The sequence below is a fragment of the Otolemur garnettii genome, unplaced genomic scaffold (assembly GCF_000181295.1).
Source record: "Otolemur garnettii isolate 467f Iridium unplaced genomic scaffold, OtoGar3 scaffold00002, whole genome shotgun sequence".
In the NCBI taxonomy this organism is placed as follows: Eukaryota; Metazoa; Chordata; class Mammalia; order Primates; family Galagidae; genus Otolemur; species Otolemur garnettii.
This window is the reverse complement of record NW_003852397.1, coordinates 3,226,270-3,234,813: the sequence shown is the minus strand read 5'-3', so window position 1 is coordinate 3,234,813 and position 8,544 is coordinate 3,226,270. Positions and strand designations below refer to the sequence as shown.

At 44.5% G+C, this 8,544-nt stretch overlaps 1 long non-coding RNA gene across 1 annotated transcript in view; it reads left to right on the top strand.

Annotated features, from left to right (window-relative positions):
• Nucleotides 1–239: 239 nt before the first annotated feature.
• LOC111725081 overlaps nt 240–8,544 on the top strand; it is a 13,362-nt gene continuing 5,057 nt past the window's right edge. The window contains exons 1-2 of the long non-coding RNA XR_002773234.1: nt 240–362; nt 4,985–5,149. This is a non-coding gene — a long non-coding RNA (uncharacterized LOC111725081). The remainder of the gene's footprint in view (nt 363–4,984; nt 5,150–8,544) is intronic.

Below are 8,544 nucleotides of genomic sequence, written 5' to 3'. Positions count from 1 at the left end.
TCTTGGAAACATTCCTGGAAGCGGCCTGGTTCCTGGAGCATTATCATGCCTTATCTGATTCACAGCAAACAGCAAGATAACGTCTTCCTGGGACAGGGTGAAAAATAAATGCTGTGTCTTACCTGGAAATCTAAAGCTGGCCTATTTTAGTTCTTAAAGTTTGTTATTGTGTTTTTTTTTTTAATTCCATAATAACAACTCAAAATAACTCTCAGAGGTTGTCATGTAACTGTGCCGTGACTAGCTCCATTTTGCTTCTGAGCCCCAGCGGTGATATCGCAGGTTAAGTGCTACTGCTGAGCTCTGCACATGGGGAGGAGGAAGGTGACAACCATGCCTTTTCCAAACTCACTCTCAGGAAGGTAAGGAGAGTATACATATGGGTAACGATGCTGTGTTAATTTGTAGGAACACCCTCATCTTCATCCATCAAGAGCAAAGAAGTTTTACAACCTCCTTTTCACTGATGCCCAGATATGTCTGTTATACTCAGTTACCTCTTGCAACCAAACCTCTCCTTCCCCTTTCCTTAAGATGAAAGGGATCCTAAAGTTCCTTCTATGATGGTTCTTTGAGACAGTAGTTCACCATCTCCGTTTGCTGGCTCTCTGAAAAACAGTCGCTTTTTTTACCCTAGCACTTTGACTTATTGTGGGGCACGTGGTAGAAAAGTGAACTTGGTTACGGTCAGTGCCATTTTTGAAAATGCTGGAGGAAGTAACCAGGGTAGAGGAAGTCCTCGGGGTGGATCTAGGAGTTGGTGACATCAGTCTAGGGCAGCAGATGGGCTGTCTCTAGAGACCTTGGGAGTAATAGTCATAGAGAGCTATAGGGTATCTCAGGGAACTTAAAATAACAGCAACCATAACTGTCCTTCTGGTGACATGGTTCCATAGAGAGCAAAGGAAATCACTGAGTGACCTAAGGAAGTCTCCCCAGGAGACCTCGAAGCAGAAACTTCAGGCAGTGGTTCTAAAAGGTTAGCGTATAACACCGTCACCAAGAAGGCTCATTAGAACACTGATAGCTGAGTCTCTTCCCAGAGTCTGCAATTCTGCAGATCTGGGTGCAGCCTGACAATTTCCATTTCTAACAGAAGCCAGGTGGTGCTGATACTTCTTATACTTGGAAAACGATTGCCCCGTGGTAGGCAAAGGAAATCCTCTCATCAACATCTTTTTTGTTTGGGCAATGACCTTATGCTCTTCTGTTGGAGGAAAGTTAGGAATGCTGGGGTCACGCTTAGAGGTCAGAGTCCTAAGAAAACATTACTCTGCTTGAGGCCAAGGAATAGATTTGGGCCCCCTTTGCCAGATAACTATGCACCTGTTTCCATCAATCAAACCATAACCATGTGTTGAGGGACTCCCGTAATTATTGCTGCTGCTTATCGAGTGCTCTCAAAGCGCTGGGCACTCCATGCACACGCATCTCCACAGCAGCCCTACTGCTGCCTCCACACCAACCTTGCTGGGCACATTGCCAGCCCAGGGCCTTGGCCTATGTAGGGGAAAATAAATATCTTTCCTTCCCATCTTAGGTTTGTGACTGAGGCTCCTATTAACAGAAGACAGTTTAACGAGAGAAAAGTACACAAATGTATTTAATACATGGCTTGGGGCCTTGGTAAGGAAATGTCTTAATGACCTACTTCAGGGGAAGACCCGAAAAAGCCTTTCTAGGTGTTATTTTTGATAAAGAGTCTTACTCTGTTGCCCAGGCCAGAATGCCCTGGGAGCAGCCTAGCAGACGGCAACCTCACACTGCCGGGCTCAAGAGATCCTCCTGCCTCAGCCTCCTGAGTAGCTGGGACTACAGGCACCTGCCACCACCCCTGGCTAATTTTTCTATTTTTAGTAGAGACAGGGTCTCACTCTTGTTTAGGCTGGTCTTTCTAGGGTTCAGGTGAGAAGGTGGAATATGAGAGTGAGCTTTCTGGTTCTGCTGTTTCCTTGAATGCTAAGGTGCCATATTTGGGGGGAGTATGTCCTGAATCCTGCTGCCTAAAACATGCTTCTCCCACTCAGCTCTCGCCTACTCTTCTTCAAGCTCTTTGCACACATACCGTCTTGTCAGGGGGCCCTTCCCTGGCCACCCCATCTAGAATCTCAGCCTGACCACTGCCTCCATACTTCCTATCCCACCTCCCTGATGCATTTTCTCTCCTGAGCATTTGTAACTAACTTGCTACATATTTTCTTGCCTTGTTTATTATCTGTCTCCCTTATTAGCACATAAGCACAAGGGTAAGAATTGTGTCTGGTACGGAGAGTCCAGGACTATCTGGTCCCTAGTTAGAGCCAGCACTTATTGCTAAAACCAACAAAGGGAGCCTTTAGAAAGCCAAGCTTTACTGGGCAAGGATGTGCAAAATTTGGTGACATGATGATAGGAACCCATCAGTTTAAAAAGTAACACATCTGTCATTATTTCCTTGGTTGGAGCTGTTTAAATGCAGGCAGAAAATAAGTAGAAATTTCACAGAAGAAGAGATGAAAAGTGAGAGGTGAGGGGGAGAGAAGCCTGGGCAGAGAAGAAATCTGGGCCCTGGGCAGTTGTCCCTGAGTCAGTGGGTGTGTCCCTTTGCCTTTTACTGGGCGCAGAAACAGCTGCTGCAGGGTTTCTGAAATGACAAAGTTAGCTGAAAAGAACAGCTTCCAAGCAGCCAAGCCACCTAACTCTGGAGGAAACTACAACTCAGTTTCCCCCCCAGAAGTGGCCCCTAGCTCAGCAGCATGGTGGCACTGAAGACCCAGGGACAGGAAGAAGGGATTGCCTAGAACCTGGCTGCCAGCCCATGGCCAGACTCCTGAAACCAAAGGGTGACTCTCAGCCCATGATTTAATCGTGTAAACTCTGGGTTTGGTTGGAAGCACAGTCTGACAGAGTCCATGCCACGTGGAAGATATTAAACATTTCCTCACTTGGCACCTGTTTCTAATGGACAGATTGGAGTGTTGACTATTTTGCAATGACATATAAATTCAGTTCTGGCCAGCGTGGCTTATCTATTATTTGAACATGAAAAAAAAAAAAAAAAAAAGGAGAGTGCCTGAATGGCTGAGTTCCTGGCACTGTGCAAACACGGGCAGGTGCTCAGTCACGCTTTGCAGCACCTACATGAAGAAAGAGGAAAAGGAAAACAGAATCTAAAAACCAGTAAACAGACTTTGCCCACAGTGATCAACTGACCAACTGCTCCATTCAATTCAACTTAAGTCCACAAGCGGCAATTGTAGAAATCAACTTAGAATAGAAAATCCTCCTCTCTAAGTAAAAGTCCAAGATCCTGACCACGGGATCTCCCACGTTGAAAGTCCTCCAATTGCAGAGTAGGCAATTAGACAAACCTTCCTTCCTGTCTCTGTGAAGAACTCTGTGGGGACCTCCTAGGGGCTGTGGAGTAAAGACCACACCCTGTGTCAAGCCAGAGGGAGCAGGTGTCAGGCTGAGGGCTTAGAGGAGGGGAGGGGAATTGTTAATAAAGGGCTCCAAGGTCAAAGGCGTTTGGGGTGTTTCAGGTTAAACAAAATTAAGCCCCGTCTTTTGACTATTTTCTTTGAGACGTTAATGTGCTCTGGGAGTCTGCAAGAGAGGACAGCACAGAGTGGTTTTCAAATATTTGACTTTGGAAGGAAGGCTTTTTTGAAAGAACTCACATTAGAAAAAACTGCTCTAAGCTCGTTTATTCCATCTGCATCCCTGTAGAGGAAGAAGGCTGTGGTGGAAAGAAACACACTTGTTTATAGGCAGATTTGGTTAGATGCGTAGGAAAAGCTTGGGTCACAATTGGATTAGTGAGTTCTTAAAATGGAAATTAGGTTTCCTCAAGCCTGTAAGCCTGATGGTGGCAAAAGGTGACCTAGGGAGGATGCCTTTCCACCCAGGTCTCAAGGTGGACCTTTGCACACTGCAGAGCTCCCAGCTGGACCTGCTGTTGGATTCTAGTCTTCTGTTTGTTATGTTTGTTTCCAAAATGCTGCTTATAACCTACCAAACTGATTTTATTAACCTCTACAGGGTTGCCATCTGCAGTTTAAAAACCCCTTAGCTCTACCAAACTTTAAGCATATAAAAATCCCCAGAGTTGTCCACTACAGTGTGGGTATGTATAAACAATTACATGACCACACGAACAATAAAACACAAATATAGTCTAACAAGGAGGCGGGTAGAAGGGAGGGGGGAGGGCGATTGGTGGGATCTCACCTAATGTGCACGTGTGAGGGTGTTCAGCACGCCCCTGGGTGAGGGGCTCGACTGCGATTTGAACTTTACCTTGGAAGTGAGAACAGTGAAGCCTAAAAATGTGTTCCCCTGTATTAATTTGAAATAAAAAGAAAGAAAAAAATTCTCATACCCCTTTTCCCCCAAATTCCAAATCTCCATTTTACAAAGTATGAGGAAAGCAAAGGCAGGTTGGAGCGAACGTCAGAAAAGGTAATACCTAATACCTGGTTTTGAAAAAGAACAGGGGGAACTGGGGGTAAAACTGTTAACCCTTTGCTCTCAAATTTTAAATATGATTTTAAATTGTCACATTATTCTGTTAACAATTCACATCTATTCCCTGTGCTGGTTCTAACCGAGATCCTAGATGAAATCCTAGATAGCAGGATTGCTATGGCTTCGGCCTGTAGCCACGTTGGGAGGCTGCCAGGTGTCGGGGAAAAGAAATATTTATCTTTTCCATCTTGCATTCATGGCTGGGGCATCTATAACAAAAGACAGATTAGCAAGAGAAAAGCATACAAGTGTATTTAACATAGATTTTACATATAGGAACTTTAAGAAGTAAAGACCTAAAGGAAGAGGTAAACCCATGAATTTTTATGCTCGGTTTGATGAAGTGAATGGTGTGCAGTGTGACTGGACAGAAGGGGTATGACCTAATGGCAGTACACCGGGGATTTAGTGAAGCTGGTTTGTTCAGGTGACTCTGGGTCCCTGAGTCTCCAGAGATAAAGTTGTTCCTTTCTGCCAGGTATGAGGGGGGCACCTCCCCACAAAGTTTGTATGATCTGCTTCCGGAGAGAAGAGGGAGGAAGGGGAAGGTGAGAGTGACCTTCCTTTTTCTGCTGTTTTCTCAATGCCAAGGAGCTCTGTTTGGGGCCAATATGTTCTGAACCCCAGCACAGGTAATCCCAAGGTAGGTTGGCTCTTCTCAATTACTGTCTTTTTCTTTCTTTTATTTTTTGAGACAAGAGTCTTACTTTGTCACCCTCGGTAGAGTGCTATGGCATTATAGCTCACAGTAACCTCAAACTCTTGGGCTCAAGTGATTCTCCTGCCTCAGCTTCCTGAGTTGTTGGGACAATAGGCACCCACCACAATGCCTGGGTATTTTTAGAGATGGGGGGGGGGGTCTCACATTGGCTCAGGCTAGTCTCAGACTTGTGAGCTCAGGCAATCCACCAGCCTTGGCCTCCCAGTGTTAGGATTACAGGCATGAGCCACAGCACCTGGCCTAACTCAGTTACTGTCTTAATGTTAGTTCCTTGTTTCAGAGCCTGGGCTCAGCTTATTTTATTTTATTTTTGCTGGGAATTCATTGAGAGTACAAGAAACCAGGTTACACTGATCACATTTGTTAGGTAATGTCTGGGCTCAGCTTTTGAGAGAACAGTCAGACCAGCTGTGGTCACCTGCTGCATTGAGAAAGATTATTGGTGTTTTTAAAAAATTCTCCTAATACCTTTCTATCACATTAGTAGGGCCTGAGCTTAAAGGCTGAGGCCCCAACACTGGGGTGTGGTTTACAAGGTCAAGAGCAAGCACTTCCAAAAAAAAAAATTTTTTTTTTAAACTAACAATTGAATGTGATATTTTGCAAAGCACTGTGGTTTTTCAAGCTTTATTTCAAATCTAGAAAATATTTGTATTATCGGTTTTCTTTTTCCACTCTTCCTTCTCTTTTTGATTCCTTTGGTTTCCTTTTGAGCATCTGGGCTATAAAATTCCCCATTATTGTTCCTTGGAGCAATATCTGAAATATGAAATGCAATCTTATTTGGAATTAAAAGAAAAATACAAGTGCAGGTAATGGGGCTTGAACACCAGCAGGAGAGAAGAGCGGTAACCGTGGAGGGACCTTGTCTAGTGAGGGTGGCAGGCGACAAGATATAATTTCACAACTGAAAAAAAGTAGATTTTACCATCTGAAATCAACTTAACTGTTCAAATGATTATTATTCCCCTGGTGTTTATAAAAACATATGAAATGAAAGGAGACAGGCTCAGACAGACTGAGTTTTCAGAAAGCATTCAACCCCCCAAGTCTGTTTTGCCCAGTGTTATGAATCCCAACCTGTCACTTGCACTGTCTGCAGAAAAGGGCTCTGCAGTCAACAGGCTGGCTCTGGACACTACATCCCCATTCCTGGCTCTGCCACCGATTCTGCAGGTGTCTCAGGGTAAGTCGCCTCCCTTGCCAAGCCTCAGTTTCCTCCTTTTTAAATAGGGGCCCTTCACAATCGTCCTGACTTAGGCTGTTGCTGGGATCTAATGCAGTAACATGTGGAAAGCCCTTACTGAAAGGTCTGTGTTTTGGTGAATGCTCAGTATGTTGTGTCTTGAAACTCTGCAAGAACAGAGTCACTGCAGGTTAAACAAGGTCCAGCCGTTGGCAGAGAGTTCCATAAAAGCCGTGGGAGAGAGGCTTCTCACACCAAACAGCAGATCTTAAGTAGGAGTGATTTGCCCCCCACTGGGAAACATTCTCAACATCTGGAGACATTTTGGGCTGTCATAGCAGTGTGCCTGAAGGAGGGGGAGGATACTAATGGCGTCTAATGGGTAGAGGCCAGGGTGCTGCTTAACATCCTATAGAACACTGGACTCCCACAACCAAGAATTATGTGGCCTCAAATGCCAATCGTGCAGAGGCTAAAAGCAACTCGCCTAGCTCAGTCCCTTTAACATCTTAGGCTCAGAGTTAATACAAGGTCGGACAGTTTAGTTTGTGAACTCATCCTAGGAAAGGGTCTGCCTACCTAGGTAGGTAGTTGGTGTAAATTGAGACCAGCCTGAGCAAGAGCGAGACCCCGTCTTTAAAAATAGGTGGGCGTTGTGGTGGACGCTTGTAGTGCCAGCTACTCAGGAGGCTGAGGCAAGAGGATCACTGGACCCCAACTGGCTGAGTTTCACTCCAGTCACCTTTGAAGTACTCCCGTTGGGAAGCTAGGCACAGACAGAGCACCTAGTCCACCCTCCACAACACTTTTTCTGGGATGAGTTCTTGAGCTTAATTGTCAGACCTCATAGGACGACAGCTCTGATGGCCATTCCAGAAAGAGATTTCCAAAATTGCTCTGAAGAGTGGACTAGGCACGGCCATGGGTGCAGAGCTTCCCAAGGGGGGTACTTCAGAGGTGACCATGGTGATATTTGGCAATGAGATCTATAGCATTTTTTCTAGGATGAGTTTTCCAACGTAATTGTCTTACCTCATACTTTCCTTTAAGGCCAAAATATATGTAAATGGAGTCTTGAGAGACCCAATTCCAAATGGGTCGAACACCGTTGAGAAAAGGGAGTTGGGGAAGAGTTAGAGAACGCCGATTTTAGCCTGGGAGGTAAGTCTAGAGGCAGAACCCCAGGATATAACCATGTTCTGTCTCAGGTTTTCGGTGCTGAGTAGAATGGAGACCCCCAGAGAGAATGAAACCCATGAAAGCCTGAGTTCACTCTAAAAAAGGATTCAGTTTGGTGAAAAGTAAAAATATTGCTGTTAATCTGGGTCCTGAGACTAAAGCACAGATAAGTTAACGCTAAGGGGACTAGAAATTCCTTAGGCCCATTTTAAAGTATAAGTCAAGATGAAGCCCTTGGGGAAGGCTTGTATGATTCAAACAAATGAACTAACTTGTGTCTGATTATCTTAAATTTGCACAAACCTTTTTGCACAAAGGACTTTCTGGATTTCTGTTGATAACAATCTCACAGAGGGGCCTGTATCTTTATAAAAATTCTGGACACCCTCCTAACTTCAGTTTAAGATCAAAGTACGATAAGACAAAGCAGAGGAATGAGATGGTGCCTGTAGTGTCATTGTCAGGGTTCAATCATCTTCCTCAGTCATGTAAGCAAAAGCAGTTATATGCTTCTCAGGTAAACAGACAATAGACTGTTCTATGTTTTGGAGATGGAAACCTGTGTCCTTTGTGTAGCAACCCATATAGCCTATGGCTAGGAGAAGTGAGAGTTATAAGAAATACCTGTATAGTTCAATAATGGAACACCTTGGTAAAAAGGGCATGATGAGGGATTTAGCTCTCCTAACAAGCATGAGAGAGCTCGTGCAGGGTGACCAGCTGTCCCACTTTTGGCGGGACAGTCCCACTTCTTAACAATTTGCCCCACTTCCTGCAGTGTTTTAAAAAAGTCTCGATTTTTGGAAAGAATGCACCAACGGGCAGGAGAACAGGAAGGGAATATACAGTTTTCGGCTGCCATGTGGCTATTTCGCCAGAATATGAGTTTATATTATTTTTGTTAATTTTATAATGTTAAACTGTAATAATAACAAATAATTGTTGAGAAGTG